General features: G+C 41.9%; 1 protein-coding gene across 1 annotated transcript in view; it reads right to left on the reverse strand.

The window, feature by feature from the left end:
* The window catches only part of SYTL2 (synaptotagmin like 2), an 81,261-nt gene extending 60,955 nt beyond the window's left edge, over nucleotides 1-20,306 (reverse strand). The window contains exon 1 of the mRNA XM_049620150.1: nucleotides 20,203-20,306. The gene's annotated coding sequence lies outside the window, so the exon portion shown is untranslated. The remainder of the gene's footprint in view (nucleotides 1-20,202) is intronic.
* Nucleotides 20,307-22,731: the final 2,425 nt, after the last annotated feature.

The raw sequence follows: 22,731 nt of genomic DNA on the forward strand, positions 1-22,731 counted from the left end.
TAATTAAAAATAACTATGTCGTCTAAAAAACAAGTCCAGCACAACTGGAAGCATGTCAAAATGAGAACTTAATGCTCTGCCATCTTTAATTGCCGATGCTATATAATTCATTAGAGAAAAGGGCTCACAATTCCTCAATCCCCGTGGTCCAATGACTCAAAAATACAGATTTAAACTCTAAAGGGCAATAGAACAAGCAGTAAAACCTCCTACTTTCTCAAGGTCACAGAATAGACTGTCATAGCCCAAAACTCACAAGAATCCAAATTCCCAACTAGGCATCATGTATCTCCTTGAACTGGTTCCCTATTGAGGGACCTTGAGTTTAAGAAGTCTTTTCTGATTACATGGACTTGATTTCTACTATTTGCCTGATATTAGAGGAAAGAAAAAATCATTATATTATGGCAGGGGGGTACAAGACTCAAACATGAATTCTCATTTCTTTCTGATAAAAATGTAAACAATTTTTTAAGATTTACATAGAAGTAAAAGAAAAGCAGAATTTCCAGAAACTGCTCCAGGAACTCATGGAAAATGGAGCCCTTCACCTGTACTTTCCTTTCAGTAAATAAAACCAAGAGATACCAAGAAATAAAATGCCTTTAAAAAGCCCTAGTTTCCCTCTAATGATTTTTGACAAGAGTGCCAAGATCATTCCATGGGGAAAGGACAGTCTTTTCAAAAATTGGCCCTAGGAAAACAACATATCCACATGCAAAAGAATAAAGTTGGGCCCTTACCTAACACCATATAAAAAATTAACTCAAAATGAATCAAAGGTCTAAATGTAAGATCTAAAACTAAAAACTCTTAGAAGAAAATTCAGAGAAAAAAGCTTCATAACATTGGATTTAGCAATGATCTCTTGGCCATGACACAAAAGAACAGGCAACAAAAGAAAAAAATAGACAGACTGGACTTCATAAAAATAAAAATTTTGTACATCAAAAGACACTATCAACAGAGTAAAAAGGCAACCCACAGAATGGGAGAAAATATTGAAAATCATATATCTGAGAAGGAATCAATATCCAGGATATGTAGATAACTCCTAAAATTCAAAAACAACAAACTCCAGTTCAAAGTGGGCAAAGGACTTGAAAAGACATTTCTCCAAAGAAGACATACAAATGGCCAATAAGCACATGAAAAGATACACAACATCACTAATCACTTGAGAAAGTTTAAATTAAAACTACAAGACACCATCTCACATCCATTTAACTGGCTACTATCAAAAAAAAAAAAAAAAAACACCAAGAAATAACAAAGTATTGGTTGATAAGGATGTAGAGAAACTGAAATCCTTGTTTACCACTGGTGGGAAACTAAAAGGGTAGAGGTGCTGAGAAGCACAGTACAGCCATTCCTCAGAAAATTAAAAACTGAATTACCCCATGATCCAGTAGTCCCATTTCTAAGTATATATCCAAAAGAACTGAAAGGAGGGTGTCAAAGATATATTTGTACCCACATTCATAACATTATTCACGATAGCTAACACATGAAAGCTACCCAAGTGTCCACTGATGGATGAATGAATAAGCAGAATGTGGTATATCCATACAACTGAATATTGCTGAACCTTAAAAAGGAAGAAAATGCTGGTCTATGTTACAACATAGATGAACTTAAGGATATTATGCTAAGTGAAAAAAGTCAGTCACAAGAAGAGAAATACTTTATGATTCCACTTACATTACATACTTAGTCAAATCATAGAGCTAGAAAGCAGAATAGTGGTTGCCAGGGGCTAGGGATAGGAGAGAATAGGAAATTATTATTTACTGGATATAGAGTTTCAGTGAAAATGTAACTGAACAAAGGTGGGTTCACTCCTTGGTAAGTCACAGAAACCACACCAGGTCAGGTATTAACACAAAGAAAAAAACTTGGTTTGCAGCTAACTGTGACTCAGAGAGAGAGAGAGAGAGAGAGAGAGTAAGAGAGAAAGAATGGGTTAGGATGAATATTTAGATAGGGAAGCCTTGTCATTGTATGTAGAGGCAGGCAAATGATGGTACATGTGCCTTAAGGAAAACCTGTCTATACACATATTGTATGTTATATAAATGAGACTGAGGCTCCTTTGTGGGCAGAGATTTTAGTATTATAATGAGGTACAGGTAATTGCCTGCCATTCTAGGGGTCACGCCTCAGGAGTCAGGGGTTAAACTCAAAAGGTCTGTGTGGTCTGGGCAGAGGTCTTGTCAGGACAGTCGCCATCACCTGAGGGGTGGTGTCCAGGATCATTCGCCTAAGATAAAGGTAAGCTGGAAAGAAGAGCTTGGGGTTGGGAGCAAGGGGGTGGGGGAGGATGTAAGACAAAGGTTAGTGAGTACAAACAGGTGGGCAGTAAAGGTCAGGTCTTGGGGTCTAGCTGGTGACCTGGGGACAGGTGGTGTCTGGAAATGGATGACGGTGATGGTTGCACAACCCTGTGAATGTGATGCCACTGTACACTTACGAAAGGTTACAATGATAAATTTTATGTGTATTTTACCAAAATTTAAAAAATGCAGGAAATGCCTGGGTTCCTATTTCCTTATATTACCCCTAAGGACAGGTTAAGTGGCCTGTTTCTTACCCATATTTAAGTTCCAGAATTACCACTTACTATGTGATCTTGGGCAAATGACTTAGCCTTTCTGTATTTCAGCTTCTTCATTGGTAAAACATCTACTTAAAAATGTGATGTGAGGATTAGATGATTTTCCATGGGTAAAGCACTTAGTCTAGCACAGTAAACCCTATGTATTAGTTGTTATTACTATCACCACCACTCAATCTATTCTCCATAATCCAAATAAAATTTTACCCATCCAAGAAGAAACAATTTGCATTTCATTCTCTGAAAGATGATGGATGGCTTGGCCCCAGGTTCAGCACCTGATCTAAAAGTAATTGAATATTCTCTTCCTCATCCAGAACACACTAATGGGAATTAGGGTCCAAGTTACTGTGTTCTTTGGGCAACAAAAGAGTTAAGATACTTATGTCCAATTGCTTTCATCCAGCAAATGTTAACCAACCATGTACCTAGTGTATGCAGAGCATTGTACCAGGTGCTGAATTTATTTGCTCATGGTCAGCACTTTCCATGGCAGTCTCTGGAACCCAAGTCCTTGTTTCCTTACTGAAGTGTGCTGGTCATCTGAAAGAAATGTTATATGAAAGCATTTCCCAGGATGAAATTAACAAGAATACAAGAGAGTACCCCAACTGTCCATTTCTATTTTCCTCCCTATAGTTTTATTAAAAGAAGAAGAAGAAGAAGAAGAAGAAGAAGAAGAAGAAGAAGAAGAAAAACAACCCTCCACTTATTTCAGATTTAATAAAGCAAACTGTTCTCAGATAAGTTTTGGCACAAAATCTGTTAAGAAGGGAAATGTCAGGCAAACTTGCTTTGAAATTGGCAAAACAACAGAGCAGACCATCCCCTCTTTCCCAGGGAAGGCACGTGAAAAGAATCAGAAAAGCCACTAACTGCCATGCATGGAGACCCACCAGGACTGGGAAAGGTGCACTGATATACAGAGCATGCACACGAAAGCTACCCTCACCAAAGAAATCTTCTCTAAAACTTCCAGTCGGGAAGCTAACTAACACTTCTCAAAACTTAACATTTACGGAGGTCCAGATAAGATTTAGTCACTTGTGAAAGAGCTGATATGTGTTCAGGCAGGACAGAGGTAAACAAAACAAAAAGCACTGCTTTGGGAGTAAGACCTGGGCTTGAACTCCAGGGTTACCACTTCTCAGCTCTGTGACTCTGGGAAAATATTAACTTCTCTGTTTCATTTCCTTATCTATATTATATGGCCTAAAATTCCTGCCTTTGAGGGTCTTTGTGAGGATTAAAGGAAATGATTCATACCACACACCTAGCTGATGTCTGACACAATGGAAACTCAGCATGATGGATGCTCTGTCCACTTTTTATTTTCAGGCAGGAAAAATGGCCCAAGGAACTCAACTCTTGATATGGAAGAATAATGACAATGGATCCCAGGCAAATATTGTCCTTAATTTTTCTAAGAGCCTAGCCCTGATAACTGGTATTTTTAGAACTCTTGACAGTACATGAGATGCTATAAAAAAAAATCCAACCAAATCTTCCCCAATAGCTCTTTCTCACCCAAATATTATAGTTGGCAATCAAGAAGACTTCAGCTTTATTCTGCAGAGCACCATATACATTCACAAGGCCCTGCACATATAGTCTTAAGAATTGGGCTCCTCCTCCTATGTAAAAACCAATAATCTCTCTGAGTCTTTCATGTCTCTGAAGTCTTGGTTTAAAAAAAAAAAAAAGGATTGGCTCTGCATTTGTGGCATTTCATAGAGTTGGGGGATCCCCAAGACCAGCCCTAGGTTTTGATATTTTACTAGGAGGACTCATAAGGCTGTGGTCATACTCACAGCTATGATTTATTACTCTGAAAGGATACAAGGCATAACCAGCAAAGAAAAAAGGTAGGTGGAATGAAGTCTGGGAAAAACCAAGCATAAGTTTCAAAGAGTCCTCTCCCGAAGAGTTACCCAAGCAAGACACACAAGTTCTGACAACATGTGTGAAATGTTACCAACCAGGGAAGTTCATTAGAGATTCGATGCCCAGGATTTTTATTAGAGACTGGTCGGGTAGACACTCCCTGCCTAGCATGGAACCAAATTCCAGACTCCTGGATGGAAAGCAGGTGCTCAGCATACACAGTGCTATTTGCGCAAACTATTTAGGTACCGTGAGCTGCTCTCAATTTAGAGTGCTGCCAATCCTTCTGAAATCCAAGTTCCCAGACACCAGTAAAGGACCAGCTTTGCAAGCAGGGCTTTCTAGGGATAAGCAGTCTCAGCCTTGCTTTATGAATTCTTTACTGTACACAACAGAACAAATACCCAAAAATCTAATTAATACCTGCCCACTGACCACTAAATTTTCAGAGCCAATTGATGTATTAAAATTCTAAAACAAAGAAAACAAACAAACAAACCTTAGTCGGGGCACCTGGGTGGCTCAGTCAGTTGAGCATCCAACTTCGGCTCAGGTCATGATCTCACAGTTAATGGGTTCGAGCCCCATGTCAGGCTTTGCTCTGACGGCATGAAGCCTGCTTTGGATTCTCTTTCTCTCTCTGCCCCTCCTCCACTCACTGTCTCTCTTTCTCTCTCTCAAAAATAAACAAACATTAAAAATAATTTCTTAAAAAACACAGTGAATATAATTCAGTGCTTCAAAATATATTCATTCAGCACATTTGTACTGTGTCAGCCTGCTGTGCTGTGGCATTAAGGAAATAACAAGACCCTTAGTCCCTGCCCTTTAAGAACTTTCAGACCAATACGGAAGATAAGAAGAGTACATAAAGAGAGATAATACAAGTTGGTATGCAATGCTGGCCATAAAATAGGTATAAATTGGCCCAGGTAGAGAAAGGGGAGCAAACTTCCTGCTCTGATGAACCAGGAAGATTCTGGTGAGAATCACCAGAGCTGCAGTTTTAAGGACAGGTAGGATTTGAGAGTAAGTGACCGGCCAAGAAGAGCTCAAGGAGGGGAATAAAACTATCACTCCAGGCACAGGAAGCTACATGAACAAAGCACAGAGCCTGATACAGGGAAAGGAGAATATGATTTGAATAGAAGACAGGGTTCAGGGAAGGAGATAATAGAAGATAAGAATTAAAAACAGAGGCTAGTATCACATCAGTGAAAGTCTCAAATGTCAGACTGAGATTGTCCTTTATGCAGTGGGTGATGGGAAGCATGTGTGTGTGTGTGTGTGTGTGTGTGTGTGTGTGTGTGTGTGTGTGTTTACTTTTTAAAGCATGCTACTTTAGCATGAATGAAGGAGAGGAGTGACCATAAGCCAAATGGCCAGGACTTTCTCAGTCAACTTCACAAGAGCCAAAGAAGGCTGGCAGTAGCAGAGGAGGTGAAATATAAGTATCATTTGGGAAGAACATTGGAAAGGAAGGAGTAACAATGTTCCTCAGGAAATGCATGAATCTAACAAGACTCAAAGTTCTTAAACAGAGTTAATTGGGGGATTCATGCACCAAACCAAGAATGCCTAGGAAGGCAGGCAGGTTAAAGGTAAAAACTGATAGCATGGTAGAAAATTCAGTAGACATGTCTAGAACTCTGATGGAGATGAGGAACAAGTGCTCAGGAGAGAGGCCATGGTTGGAACTATAAACATGGCAGTTACCAACTTAGAGACTCAACTGATTGCTGAACTCAGCAAGGGAAAGAATGCAGTGAAAAATCAGAGAGAAAAAAGCAGATGACATTGTACTTGTCAAGTGAAAAGATAAAGACCAGTCACATTGGAAAAACAAAACAGCAGGGTGTCACAAAGCTAGGGAAAGAATTTTAGAAAAGAGGGAGCTGTCAACCTAGTCAGCTACTGCAAGGAGTTGAGGCAGAGTGGTGCAGAGAAAAGGGGAATAGGCTTGGTAACTGATATGTCACTTATGACCTTTGCCAATCAAAGACAGGGTGGGACAGAAAACCGTCCACAGGAAACTGTGTGAGCCAAGGCCTCTTGTCACTATGGGGAAAAAAAGGTGAGATGAAGTTCTAGAGGCTAGGGAGAGTAGTATAAAAGATAAAGAAAGTAGTATAAAGAGGGGACCCATCCTTTAATGGGTCTCCCAAAAGGAGAGATGGTTGTAGAGACATGGTGTCTGGACAACAATGACACTGACTGAGGTGCTAGGAATGGCAGCCTGCTCCTTCTCTTTCAGGGGACAGAAATGGGGAGAAGCTCAGGGACAATCAAAGGTGTTCTTCACAATCCAAAAGGATAGTGATGATTGTGCAAAACAGCCGGCTTCCTCAGCCAGCCATGGTGGATAATGGCAGAATGAAGGAGGAAACGAAGGTCCTTCCAATGGAACACTGGTTTGAAAATAGTGGAGTCCCCATTTTCAGTAACAGATGTGTGAACAGAAGAACCTGTCAGAGGCAAATGGTTCGATTCCCTCCAGAATTAACTATTTGCAGGACACTTGAGGGAAAGTGATCCTCCCACTCTTAGAAGCTTACCAGCCAGGTGTCCACCAACAAGCACAATATTTTTTCCCCAGACACACAGACCCACTGTAACAGGCATTTTGGAAAAGCCAAATACTATACATGGCAAGTGCACAGCTATGCATTCCTTTGCCTTCAGCCTACAGAACTTGGCTCTTGAGCTTGCCACAGAGTTAGCACTATAAACACATACATACACACACACGGAGAAGTTATCTTTAGACGGACTACTTCAGTTCAAATCCTAACTCCACCACTTATTAGCTTTATGATCTGAGACATCACTTAATCTCTGTGTTTTCTCATCTGTGAAATGGCCTTAATAATAGAATGGATAAAGAAGATGTGGCTTATATACACAGTGGAATACTACTTGGCAATGAGAAAGAATGAAATCATGCCATCTGCAGCAATGTGGATGGAACTGGAAGTATTTTGCTGAGTGAAATAAGTTATCCAGAGGACAGACATCATATGTTTTCACTCATATGTGGAACTTGATAAACGTAAATTTAACAAAAGACCATGGGGGGAGGGAAGGGGAAAAAAATAGTTACAAACAGAGAGGGAGAGGGGCAAACCATAAGAGACTCTTAAATACAGAGAACAAACTGAGGTTGGATGGGGGGGTGGGGGGAGGGGAAAATGGGTGATGGGGATTGAGGAGGGCACTTGTCGGGATGAGCACTGAGTGTTGTATGCAAGCAATGAACCATGGGAATCTACCCCAAAAACCAAGAGCACACTTTACACCGTATGTTAGCCAATTTGACAATAAAATATATTTTAAAAAATAATAAACCATTTCAAGTTTAGGTTTAAAAAAAATAATAGTATCTACCTAATAAAGTTGTAGTAAGGGTTAAGTGAGCTAATCTGTGTAAGTGTTCAATAATTTTTCACTATTCTCTTATTTGAGTCTCAGTATTATTCCAAGAGGTAAAGCCAGGTAATCATTATCATCTCCATTATTACTAATAAGGAAACTGAGGCCCAGAGAGGAAATACTTGACCAATCATCACACAGAACAGGACACAAGGCAGGATCTTTAAAAAGTCCAGTCTCGGATACACAGAGTTCTCCATGATTGGCCCACTGCCTACCTCTCTCTGGCCCCAGATCCTGCCAGTCCTGCTTTGAACATGAAATTGTGTGATGAGCAATTTCCCTATTCATCCCTCAGTCTCTTCTCAAGAGCTCCCTCTTCCAGAAAGCCCTTGGCACTTGATCCCCCTTCCCCTCACTACCCGACTTCCTTCCCCTGTGCTCACATCTTACTATTAACATCATACTGCACAGTGATCACAGAGGTCTGCTTTTCCCACTGAATTCTTTTTTTTTTTTAATTTGAGAGAGAGATAGAGAGAGAGAAAGAAAGCAAGTGAGGGGCAGAGGGAGAGAGAATCTTAAGCAGGCTCCATGCTCCAAGCCCCAACATGGGGCTTGATCCCACAAGTCTGGAATCATGACCTGAGCCAGAAATCAAGATTCATCTGCTTAACCAACTAAGCCAACCAGACACCCCTTCTTCACTGAATTCTGAGCCTAAAACAGTTTCTGGCACATAATAAACACACGGTAAGTGTTTATTGAATGAACTCTTGTCTCCAAATCTGATATTCTTCCCACTAGAGCATGCTTCCCCTTTTATCAACATATGTTCACTATTTAATAACAGTTTTAAAAAAAGGAAAAATAAAAATCAACCAATCAGAGTGTATTTAAATATTAAACTAAACTTAAAACACTTGGTCACTGTAACTCAAAATAGTGAAACACACACATACACCCTTCAGAGACCCGACCACTCCCACCCACAGTTCATCAGCCCTTGTGCCTTTGGTCTCAAGAGACCAAAGCTAGATCTATCAAAGGACTCAGCCCAGGTTTGATTAACCCAGTGAGAAGGAACTGAAGCTCAGCACATAGAGAAAGACAGGTTCAAAGATCTCATACTCTAAACCTCCAAGATGAGAAGGCTTTAGGAGTTTGAGGTGTACATAATCCTCCCTGCACACCACATGTCAGCCTAAGACTTGATTTCAGTTCCCGAATACTCAGAGAGTGATCCTGGGGAAAGGCTATCAGAGAAGGAGAAAGCATCCACTCTACCTTCACTTCCTCACACGCCAAGCAAACACTGGTGCTCAGTTGTCCCCAGCAGAATCTCGTAAGTGGAACCACATCTCCTCACACCTTCAGTTCCCAGCCACCACCCAGTTCACGTGAGAAAGCAAGTGTCTTCTTTACATCTAGGTACCTCTAGTAACCAAGGCAAATCTCTCTGGAGGCTTTCCCTGAGGAACTCTGGATATGTATCTAGTTTTCCCCCTGGTCTGGATAAAGCAGACAGCACTCAGGAAAACATAAACACAGACCTAGAAACACACAAACACATGTGAGTGTACTTGTGTTTGACTCTGACTACTTAAGGAAAAATGTCACCCAGTTTCTTGCAATCTGCCCATAAATGATAGTTTTGTGGCCCAGGCCTCCCTGATCCTCCTCTGAGGAAATTCAGGGACTGCTAACCACAGCAGCACATGCTGAGCACAAGAAATTCAACAAATCACCACCCAAATTCTGCACACATTGGGTGTCAACTACTCCCAGGATCTTAAACTCAGTGCTGGAGATATATATGTATAACATCTTAACATCTTTCTGGATCTAAGCCTCAATGATTTGCCAAAAGCATACCTGGTCCTTTACTGAAAAATGGTAAATATGCTTAGCTCCAAAGCAGGGCATATTCATCTTTTTGGAACAATATGGCTCCACGTGGTCCAGTCCACAAATTAGTATATGAAGTCTCCATTTTCCTATACACATGTACCTTCATGTAGAAGTCTTGAGTTTGATAGCAGCACCATCTCTCCAAGTACTTTTTACAAAAAAGTTTCAAAACATACTATTTTATGTTACCCGTAAGTCCTAAGAAGTATGTCTTCAAACAAATCCATCTTCCATAACTTGAGCAGCGTTAACAACTTCCATAATTTAGGCTGTTTGTCCTAAAGAGAAACCCAGCTATTTCGCTCACAATATTGAGAAACTTCCATTAGTTCCTTGTAGCCTCCAAGGTAAATGGCAAGTTTTGGTGTGGGGCTTGAAACCGCAAGCTGTGAGATCATGACCTGAGCCAAAGTCAGATGCTCAACTGACTGAGCCACCCAGGCACCCCAGTAAAGGGCAACTTTTTAGCCTGGTTTCGCCATTGGGCTTCAGCCCACCACATTAGCACCTCCAGCCACAACTTATCTACCCTATATGACAACACCATGATCTCTCCTTTGGTATCCCATGCCCTTCCTGCCTCTATGCCACTGAACATGAAAATCCTTGAACCTGTTCTCTCTATCCCATTCCCTTCTCAATCTAGCAAACTCCTACTGGGCTATGGTTCCACCTCATTTTTCACCTTTCAAATTTCCCAGGCAGTGCGCTCCGCAGTCTCACAATAAGCTGTATGTATTTCCACCAGAACATTTACAGTGAATTGTAAGTACTCTTTACCATGGTTGCCCCTATTATGGGCATTTTCTTGTCCTTTTTTTAATCCTTAGAATCCGATTATCAACTTAATGATTAGATAAAAACCCCATAAAATAGTGGGGCAGAGATCATCAACCCCTGTTTTCTATAGGTGGAAAAAGGTGGAAAAAGCATCAGTGAAATTAAGTGATTTGATAAGAGTAGAGCTGAGTAATGGCAAATCTTGTACAATGGGAACTCTCAAGAACCAACAGAGGAATCCAAGAGGAAAGGAGGAAGAGAAGAGAGGGGCAAGGAAACGGACACTGAACAGTGACTCTGCAAGACACAATGTTGGGCACTTTAATATATTCATTATGTTATTTATTCCTTAGAGCCACTTTGTGCGAGATGGAAGATGAATGCAATTTTTTCCAGAAAAGAAAGTTGAGATCCAGAGGTTACTTGTTCAATTACACAATTAATAAATGGATCCAAGGTATAAACTCAATATTGTCAGACTCCAAAGCCAAGTTTATTCCTCTACAGGGAACATGGGCTTCCAGACCCACACCTGTCCATGGACACAATCCAGAAACACCTTCCTTACTATAGCCCCCCCTTATCACCTTGCCAGCCGCTGTGCTTCACAAAATTCTGACTTGTGACTTTCCACCTATGACTGCACCTCACAACCATCTGTTACTAACCATCAGATAGCAAAGTATCCCCAGGATTCTAGCAAGAACACAGTGACTGTATTTGCATAAAGGTGGTATGATGTTATTTCAAAAACGCTTGAGTGTGTATGCCATCAGAGTAAAAACGTGTCATATTTAAGTGGTGTGAGTAGGGTAACTGGTACAAAGAATTCTTTAATAAACCTCTACAACATGTACAATATGAAGACCAACTTTGTTCTACTCAAATTCTTCATATATTCTTTCTAATTTCTCAAGTGACACCCCAAAATAAAAAGTATTGGGGTCTTCCAGAAATTAAGCATAAGGAAACAATTACTTGCCAGCTCTCTAGATCATATTTCAGCTACTCTGATTCCAGGTCATCCTGCTTCTTAGATACCAAGTAAGTACCTGACTCCTTAGCCTGTGGTGTGCTGGGAAAACCAGATTTTTCTCCTATAAGGCTTATATCAAGTCCATAATTACCATTTCTTTTTTTTTTAGTATAATTTATTGTCAAATTATCTTCCATACAACACCCAGTGCTCATCCCAACAAGTGCCCTCCTCAATACCCATCACCCATTTTCCCCTCTCCCTCACCTCCCATCAACCCTCAGTTTGTTCTCTGTATTTAAGGGTCTCTTATGGTTTGCCTCCCTCCCTCTCTGTAACTTTTTTTTCCCCTTCCCATCCCCTATGGTCTTCTGTTAAGTTTCTCAAGATCCACATACCATCATTACTATTTCTATGGTAACATAAATGTTCCAGGTTTTCTAGAACAATCCCAGTTTCAAATATAATAATCTGTTATGAGCCTCAAGCCAAGAAATATGTTTCAACAAAGGATTCAGTAAATGTGGATATACTATGATTCTTCTAGAGAAGCCCCAGAAAGAATCAGTACTGGCTAGGGGACAGAGCACAGGCTTTTAAGTCAAGGTAAGCAACCTGAGTTCGAATGTTTGTTTTGCCATTCACTGTTGTTGACCTTGGGCAATGTACTTAACTTCTTTGTGCTTCCATTTCCTCATCAGTAAAATGGGTAATTATCATCTAGTTCAGAGTTGTCCTTCCAACTAGAGGAGCAATGACCTAGCAAGGGACTGACACATAGTATGTACTCAATAGATAGTAGGCATTCTTTTTTATCACCATATTCTTGTTATTATTCATAACATCCCTAAAAGGAATGGAAAAGAAAGATAGAATTTGGCATTCTAAGCAAAAGATGATAAATGATGTGACTTACCTAATGTAACCAGAGCTACAACTTTACTTCCTAAGACACAACACTTCAGTTACTATATTACAGTACTGTCTTGATACTGAAATGAGGCATTAAGTTGCTGACTCCTCATTTTTTAAGTCTCACCCCCAGATATTTCCTGTAATACTTAAACTTAATTATTGCTATTTCTAGGCAATAAAATTTCCTGAATATCATGCAACAAGTTCATTTTCAAGTATTATCTTGTATGGTCAGAAGGTTTGTCAAGCGGGGCACCTGGGTGGCTCAGTCAATTGAGCTTCTGACTCTTGATTTCGGATCAGGTCATGATCCCAGGGTTGTGGTATCAAGCTCTGCATAGGTCTCCCTGCTGAGTGTGGAACCTGCTTGAGATTCTAATATTCTCTCTCTCTCTCTGCCCCTCTCCAGCACTTGGGCTCTCTCCCTCAAAAAAAGAAAAAAAAAATGCCAAGCTATGCATCCTCATTCTGTATCTAGAACTGTTTCTAGCGTCTTGCTTCCATGAATAATAGAGTGGAACATGCTTAGTGTGTGAATGTGACTTTCTTGTACTTTACAGACAAATAAAAGGGTTAGTTTTGATTGGAAAGACCATCCTCTGATGATCCAAAGCATGGGCTCTAGAGTCAGACTGCCTGGGTTCAAATCCCTGTCCCTTCTTTCATCAGCTATGTTATCTGGGTAACTTATTTAACTTGTGTGTCTTAATTTCATCATCATCAAATGGGAAAAATAATAGTACTCAAAATAGACTACTGTGAGGATTAAATAAATGGATGTAGGTACAGTGTTTAGAACAGTGCCTGGTACACGGTAACTGTTCAATAAAGGTCAGATATCATCACCATTCACTTGCCTCATAGGGTTTTAAAAAAGCAACCAGATATAATCAAATATGTTATATTAGCAACAAAGAACATACAAGATCAGATCAAATACTTTTGAAATAACTAACGAAGATGAAGCCCACCTAACCAATTGCTTTCCTCAGGCATTATCAATGCAGGAGATCCATAGCATTTGCAGCCTGAATGCATATGGCTTCAACAATTCATAAGGCATCTTAAATACATGTCACATAGAAACTGTAGTTAAATGAAAAATGGCACCAGATAGGTATGAGGTGGTGAGTCCTTGGCTGATGAGTCTTTGGCTAACCAGCCAGCAACAGCATCTCAATCCGCTTTTGCTGTTTTTTATTAAATATGTGACCTAATTTAATCCTCTGAGCAACTTGTGAGGCAGGTATGATCATCCCCATTTTAGACACACTGAAGACATGATATGCCATGCTGATAGTTGACTTGGGATACCAAAAGTCTCAGAATGCATACCATGAACATGCCCCAAGATGGTAAACCTGAAACAACACTAGAATCCACTTTAAAAAGAATGAAAGAATTAAACTGAAAACCCAGACCCCTTACTTCTAAAACTCAATGACTAATCTAAAACAAGCAATGGTAAAGAATATTCCCTAATGAATCTAACATGCCATAATTCAGTCTTCCTCCCAATGTAGATTGCTGGCAGAAGGGGCGGGAGTGGTTGAGGCACTTGGCTTGGCCTGGGATCCAGCCCTTGCCTTCAGCCTCACAGACCAATGTTTTAATCAGCTGACTCAGCAAGTGGCAGGAGAGCCCAGGCGCCTGTGGCCGTGAGTAATGGTGGCACAAAACACATCTGTCTAATCAGAAGCTGATGGCACCAGTTCCGTCAAGACTTATGGTGAAACAGTGCTTCTGCAAGGAGGAAAAAAAATGTTTATTCACCCAGAAGTTGAGCAATGCCTGTCTTTCTCCCTCTGACTTGGAATGCAAATTTGTGGACTATTTACAGGTCTTATACCCCCACTCCTCAAATATTTCTTGGTGCTTTTACAGAAAGACTTATCTAGAAATAATCAACCAAATCCTTTTTTTATCAGTACCTATGAAGAGTCTAGAAAGTATGGCATTAGGCAATGTTTTCATTTTGGCCTTTTTAAAAAAATGTCTATCATCATTATGCAGGATAATGCACAGGAAAGTGTTTCCATAGGTTGTAAGTACACATTTCACATATATAAACACGTCACTGCAACCACCTGAAGGTCACTGTACTACATTTCAGCAAAAATTTCCTTTCAACAGAATCATTCATTCTTCATTTTTTCATTTATTAATTCATTAAAAATACTTTACTGAGTTCCCGTCGGGGGTTGGGCAATGTAGATGCAAAATTAAACCAAAAGTCCAAGTCCTTGGGGACTTCGTCTTTTCCCAAATTGGTCTTTTAATCTCCATTGTATTCTAACCACAACTGGTACTCTCTGCTCTCTCCTGTCCCTCTCCCTCTCCCTCCTTATCTCTCCCACCTTCCTTCTCCCCTTTCCTTCCTCCCTGCCTCTCCCTCTTCTAGAGTTCGAGCCACTCAAGAGTGCTTCTCCCATATTCTGCAAAAGCTATAGCACAGGCAAAGTTCCCAATGGGCACTAAGGAAAAATACTGTATTTAGTAATTTCAAAAGCCAGTACATAGTGACACACATATCCCTATTACCATAAGTAACCTACTTTTACTATACTTCTATCAACCAACCTTCCCAAAAGTTACCAAAAGTAGTTCTCCCTCCCAACAATCTAAAAAGGTTCTAGTTAAGAGTAACACATAGACAAGCAAAAATAATTCTTCTTTCAATGATGTACGGATCATGTGTTGTGCATAAAGGTATCCAGCTGGGAAACCCATAGGAAATCATGAGGGGCACCGAAAACTGGAACATTCTCCCACACCTGATTTATCTGTGTGGTAATTCTCTACCAAAGTTCCATTTGGGCAGACATAGATGAAAAAACGGCCAGAATCATAGATTTTTAAAGACTTGAAGGTACCTCATCTGGTCCTATTCCCTCACTTTATTAAAAAAAACAAAACAAAACAAAACAAAAAACAAAACAAAACAAAACAAAACAAAAAGCTCAAGAAGAGGATATGACTAAGATTACACAGCTTGTCTTTGGGGCAGGAATAGAAGCCAAGACACCTGCCTCCCAATCCCAATGCAGGGCCCATTTCTCTCTTCAGAACTGAGTTGAGTGCATGCCTGTGAGCAGCCCTTGAGGCAGTGGCTTCTAGCATTCAGCCATGCACCGCCCCCCCCTCACCCCAAACACTGCCTTTCCAGTTACTCTCTCTGCTTCTCCCTTGTACACCTCTGCCCTCTTAAGGCAGCTACAGATGGCCCTGGAACTCTCTGACTCTCTCTGCCAATGAACAGCTCTCTTGAATGGCAAGCCCACTTTTATTCTGTGAAATGGGACTATTTTCTGCCCTTTTCTTCAGTTCAGAATTGTGATGAAAAGTAATGAGATGTTAGCCATCAAGGAATCTTCTATTCTTTGAAGAAAACTTAGAGTGGGGATCCAAAAGAGCATTTGTTTTGTAATTAAGTCCTGCTAATGTTAAGCCCAAGAGTTAGATTCCAGATTTTTATAAAGACTGACAATTCTTTTGATCCTTCTACATTTAAACCTCCTTTTAAAAATAGCATAAACACCTGCATGCAAATTTAAGTAACAATACCTGACACCTGGTCCTCATTAGTGACTCTGGTAGGCAAAGGTACAGTAGGTGTCATTATCCCCAATCTAAGGAAGGGAAAACCAGTTCAGAGAAGCTACCTGTCTTGCCCAAAGTCACACAGGTAATACAATTCAGCGCTGGAGGGGCACCTGGGTGGCTCCATCATTTCAGTGTCTGACTCTTCACAGTTTGAGCCCCACATTGGGCTCTGCAGTGGCAGCGAGAAGCCTACTTGGGATTCTCGGTCTCCCTCTCTCTCTGCTCCTCCCCTGCATGCTCTCTCTCTCTCAAAAATAAATAATATTTTAAAAATGCAATTCTGGAGCAATGATCTTATCTGAGGCTCCTCCGTGTGCAGTTTAGCTTCAGAATTCTCTGCTCACATTTTCACTTCAACAACACTGAGGAGCTACCTTTTCTGTCACATTTAAGACACGTGAGTCATTTCACAAGAAGCACAGCTGGACCCTGTGACTGCAGCAGCAGCCCCAAAGGTCGGCACTTCCCTCTGCTGGGAACTGTCTGACACCGGGGAATTATGGGAAGGTGAACTTCACAAACAGGATTAACCTTTACAATGATTTTAATTATTCAAAATTAATTCTCTGTATCCTTTCAAAAACAATCTGAGATGACTCCTAGCTCTAAGGATGATTGAGTCAAAAGTAAGGGTTATATTAATACATTTGTTCATTTTTTGTTTTCAGCTTACTACGCTTTTTTTATCCTCTCTTTTTAGGTTTATTTTTGGTAGTAATCTCTACACCCAACATGGGGCTCGAACTCATGATCCTAAGATCAAGAGTCACATGCTCTTCCAACTGAGCCAGAGAGGCACCCCTTCATTTGTTCTTTTTTTTATTTTTATTTCTAATGTGCTCATATAGACACAGAGAAGAAGATTTGGAAGGCTATAAAACCCAAGTTTTGCATTAGTTATTTCTGAGTATAAAGGTATTATTACTATTAATGCTAATCTGTAGTTTTTCTTTTTCTACAATGAATATATATATATATATATATATATATACACATATATATATATATATATATTACCTTTGGTAATAGGAAAACAAACAATAAGGATCTTCCTTCTACATATAATCGATAAAGAGCTGAACTCACAGAACAGGGAATAGAATGGTGGTTGTCAGAGACTTGGGAGAGGGAGAAATGGGGAGAGGTTGGTCAAAGGGTACAAACTTCCAATTCTAAGATGAAGAAGTTTTGAGAATCTAATATACAATATGGTGACTATAGTATTATATACTTGAAAGTTGCTAAGAGAATAAATCTCAAATGTTCTCACTACAAAAATATAGTAGCAATGTATACACATATGAAATCATCATGGACTTATACAATGTTATATGTCAATTATATCTTAATAAAGCTGGTGGGGGGTCAAACAATAAAGATTGTTTTTATTTTTAAAACATGTTCTTCATTCTGATAAATAGGAAAGGGGCTATCTCCACAAGGAGTTGGGAAGCTCTATTACTGTAAACCAAGTGCATGAAAAATGCAAATGGTACCCTATGCTGCCACACCAGAATGCTTGCCATTTGGGTACTTCTCCATTTGGGTACTCTCAGCACCCAAGAATATAAAATAATGTACCAAGACACCAATTTTACACAAATATTTTGAGGAAAAAATTTGTTTTATATATTGAAACCAAATTCAACATATGAAATCAAATTTAAAAATCGCATAATTTCATAAGACAATTTTCAAGCTTGTTGGGGTCAATCTGAACCGTACCCCAACCCCTAGGAGCACTTGCCAGTTCGTTATTGGAGATTCTCCTATGAAGAAGTTTGGGAAGCCCTATGGCAAATAGCACCATCTTATTTCCCTCCCTTTTTAAGACAGACTAAGTGATTTCTCCTGTTAAAAAAAAAAAATCAAGTTTTCCCTCATCTATAACCTTTAAAACTTCAAATAAAGCAGGTGGCAGAAAACATATTACCAGGCAAATCTAGAAGCCCACAGGGGCACAGCCCAGAGGAGAGAACTGCCTGGCCTGGCATCCTGGGTTCTGAGCATGGTGAGCCCTAGGCTGCCCCACTTCTGCAGGACAGCAGACCACTCTGCACAAGGTACTAATTCATTCATTCCACAAATGTTTATTGAGAAAAACCTGAGAAAGGCCTCTTAGGGGACAGTGGGATCATTCACAAGCCAACGGTCAGGTCTAACGGATCAGACGTGGACAATCAATCTTTCATTAGACCTCAAACCACCTCTAGGATAAAGCAAACAGGGTCCCTGCCCCATTCACTCACTAGCAGCTGGGTGGGATCAGGCAGGCATTCTGGAACAGCACTGCTGCTTTGAGAAAGGCTAAGGCAGTCACTTATTCCCAGCAGAATGACCAAAACTGCACCATAAGTGGCATAACTCTTTTTTTTTTTTTAACATTTATTCATTTTTTGAGAGACAGAGTGTGAGCAGGGGAGGGGCAAAGAGACAGGGAGACACAGAATCTGAAGCAGGCTCCAACTCTGAGCTGTCAGCGGAGAGCCCACAACCTGGAATCCACAAACCTGTGAGATAATGACCTGAGCTGAAGTCAGCTGCTTAACTGACTGAGCCACCCAGGCACCCCTATAACTCTTCTAAAATGCTTTGAACAGTGTCTGGCACATGTGAGAACTTAGTAATACCATTTTTGCTGTTACTAGGCCAACTTGCAAGGGCAAGTTTTTCTACCAAAAAAGGTAGAAAGAACATAGGTTTTAGAATCAGAGAAACTAGATTTGCATTCCAATTATTTTGTTTACTAGCTATGCGACTAAAGGAAGTGATCTTTCTAACCCTCAGTGTCTCATTGGTAAAATGGGTTAACTGACAGTACAGGATCCCTCATGCGGCTTTGTGAGAACCAAAGACACATTATACACAAAGAAGAGTGGCCCCTAAGTGCCGAATAAAGACAGTCGATAATGCCACTGCCATGCCTCCTTCCTTCCTCACCATTCTTGACAGGTCCTGGCATCTGACTTCACCTAGGCACCACACTAAGGAACAAAACAACTATAGGGAGGGGAGAGAGCACCTGGAGACTTTCCACAGAAACACATCAAAATCCTCAACTCCTTTCAACCATCCCTCTGTTTGGCTGCCGTAACCAACTGGCTGCCCAACCAACTAGATCCCCTATTCCCTCACTGGGAATGGCTACCAAGAAGAGGCCAGGAAGCTGGACAGCAGTTTGAATCCATCCCACCTTCCAGTGCCTGTCTGTCTGTCTGTCTGTCTGTCTGAAGCCCACTGGGCTTCCTCTGCACGTCCCTACCAGGCTCTATGGGTCAGGAGGCTGCCAGCGGATCCATAGTCTGTCCTTATCCAGACTTCCATCCCTACCCAGCGCCCAAAGCTCTGGAGGCTGCTGGTCACAAACCAGCACTAAATGAAAAGTCAAAGGGGATTTATAAAAGCAGGAAGGAGGAAAGGGAAGAGGAGGCAGGATGGGTGCAGAGAGAGAGGCCCACTTCGTACAAGCTGATGGAGCCCTATGTCCTAGTCGCTGAAGCAGTGGTTTTCCTCTCTGAAAGATGATAAATCCCATTCCTGTGATTTGTAACTCAAGACGGGACAAGGTCTGGGCGTAGGGAGATAATTCCAAAACAAACTGCTTGTTTTGCAAGTAAACCTCATCGGCTCCCAAACCCTCCTTCCCAACACCCCACCTGTAGATAGGTCCTATCGCCCTTACTTCACCTGAGCAATCTGGAGGCAGTTACTCTGCAACCAGATCCCGCTAACAGCCAGCCCGAACGAAGCCCAGGGTCGGTCCTCAAAAGCCTCAGGAAACGCGACAGCCCAGCAGAACCCCCGCCTACCCGGCACGTCGGCTTCCTGAAGACTCGGCCCCCTGGGCAGCGGAGCTGGCTCTTAAGTAGGTGCGGATTTGAAGGGAGCTTGCCGCTCGCCAAAACGCGGCTCACGCTTTCGAACTCCGAAGACTACAAAGCATCAGTCAACACCAACAACTCCCTCATTTAAGAGGAGGAAAGAGAGACCCAGAGAAGGAACGAAAGTTGCCCGAGATAACACCCCGAGTGGGCAGAGAAAAAAACCCCGCTGCTCTGGTCGCCGCGGGGCAGGGAGAGCGTCTCGCCGCCTCCCGCGTCCTCGAGTCCACAGACGTGCAAACCCTGAATCCCCGGGTGCTGCGCGTTACCTTCCTCGGGACCCGGCGCTCGGAGCCTCCTCTCCCGCGAAGGCGCGCCTGCAGCTCTACCCCCGCACTCTCGCGGGGCAGTCCAGGTGTCGCCCCGCGGCTGTCAGCGCAAGGAGGCCGGTGCAAGCTCCCCCCTGCGGGCGGCAGGCGGGCGCGCAGGGGCGGCTCCCGGGAGCGCCGACCAATGGCGTTCCGCCCGCTCCCCGCCCCGCCCCCGGCACGCCTCACCCGCCTGCTCCCCTGCCCTTCTCCCACTTCCCTCCGCCCCTCCCCGTTTTTCTCTTCCCCTTGGCCCTCCCGCCCAGACCTCCGCCAAAGCACCTTGCCCCGAAGCAACTTCTTCACTGTGCAAATAAGGAGTGCAATTATTTTGTGACCACTGTGCGTTAGGTGTCCCTGGAGCCGGAGAACGTGGCGCTCAAGGAACCAGTCCACTCAGAGAGAGGAGTTAGCCACCGCGCCGGGAAAGCGGACGGGATCAAGATGCTTTAACCGCTCCGGATGTCAGTTTTCTAACGTGTAAATTAGATAAAAATACCTCACAGGCAGTTGAGAGGATTAAGTGAAGTGATGCTTGAAAAGTATCCAATAATACCTGGATAAGTTGTGAGCGTGATGTGTACAGACTGAGCTCCCCCCGCCCCCAGCGCCCTGGATGGTGCTGGAAGGCAGGGTATCACGGCCAATTAAAAAAAGGTTACCAATGATGGGGAGAGCCCAGGCAAACTTCTGAAAGAGGTAAACCTTAAGGCCTTCTCCATTCTCCTCATCTCCCCCATTTGTGCTGTCCATCCAACTGAGGGTGGCCCAGGTCTGCCTTTGGTTCTTTCAAAAACGTTCTCTCCAACTTGCAAATGCTGATCCCCACGGACCTCATTCAGTGCTGGGTGCTGGGCTGCTAACCTGGCCCAGGAATCCTTGTGCTGTGTTAATTTGTGTATTCTGGCTTTCACCCAAGCGTTGAGTCTCATGTGTCCGTATGGTGGGTGGGCACTAGGGGATGCAAAAGAGGAAAAACCACTCCTCTTGCCCTTGAAGAGACAAACATGCAAATAATTTCAGTTTAGTGTCATAACAGCTAGAATAGATGTGCAAAGTGTTACAGAGTCACGAACACTGGGAGAAGAGGGCAATACAAGTTTAAATACAGATGTGACCAAGTCTTGAAGGAGGGCTATAACTTAGGTCAGACAGAAGGGGAAGAGAACAGTGGCTGCAGAGAAGCAGGCAGACATGCAGATAGATGCCTGTCATTTTGTTGCACAGGGTATGTTGACAGTGAGACAGAGATGAAACTAAAGAGGTAGAGGCGGGAAGAGCAGCCAGGCCTGCCTTGCTGAGGGAAGCAGACTGTGTCCTGTTGGTGAGGGCTGCTGGTGAATGATTTTAAGCAGCGGAGTGGTCTGATCTCATTTGTCTGGTGTCTTGCTTCCAGTGTTTGTGTGTGCCTTCATAATCCCCTTCCTGTCCCTCTTCAACCTGGAAGGCAGGCACTGGATCTTCCTCACCTGTGAGTGCCCTGCATGCTTGGTACAAAGCTTTGAAGGAACTCAATGCTCACTATTCCCAGTGTCACTCCTCCCAGAGGAAAAAAATAGCAACATCTGCTAGGAAAGGTCTAAGGATTCTCTGAGGTTAAAAGCTAGAGCCCTGATGTTAAGTGGCCAAAGTTCAAATACTGACCCCACCACTTTCTAACAGGACCTTCAGCCAGTTACATAACCTTTCTGTGCCTCACTTTGCTCATTTGTAGAAGAGATGATAATAATGCTCCTCACTAAGGCTACTTGAAGCTTATAATGAGAAAATGCGTGTGTATAAGCATAGTGGCTTGCACAGAGGAAGTATTGAATAAATCTTAGTTAACATGATTATATCAAGTCAGCAGAGGCTTGTTCCTCATAACCTATAAGATTTTGCCATTCTTCAAAATAGTTTTCATGTAAGTGACAAATTTCACAAATATTCTCTGTTGATATTAAGGGGGAAAACAAGGGTATAGGGATAATGCAGGGTTGGAGTACAGACTGGTGTGTGTCCCAGCTCTACCACTGGACTCTACAACTGGCTGTTGAACTATCCAGTTGACTTTGGACAAGTCACTTAACTTCTTTAGGTCTCTGTTCCTGTTCTACAAGAGAAATACAGTTGACCCTTTCATAATATGGGTTTGAACTGCATGGGTTCACTTATATGTGAATTTTTTAAATATAAATACAATACAGTACTGTAAATGTATTTTCTCTTCCTTACAATTTTCTCAATATTTTCTTTTTTTTGGCTTACTTTACTGTACGAATACAGTATATACTACATATACAAAATGTGTGTTAATTGACCATTTATGTTATTGGTAAGGCTCTGAGTAGGCTATTAGTTCAGTTTGAGGGGAATCAAAAGTTATAGATTTTTGACTGTGTGAAGGAGGGGTGGTGAGGATAGGTACCTCTAATCCCTGAGTTGTTCAAGGGTCAACTGTGGTCATATTACCTGTCCCATGTAAGGGAGATGCTGCAAAATACATAGCAC

The sequence above is a fragment of the Panthera uncia genome, chromosome D1 (assembly GCF_023721935.1).
Source record: "Panthera uncia isolate 11264 chromosome D1, Puncia_PCG_1.0, whole genome shotgun sequence".
NCBI classification, from domain to species: Eukaryota; Metazoa; Chordata; class Mammalia; order Carnivora; family Felidae; genus Panthera; species Panthera uncia.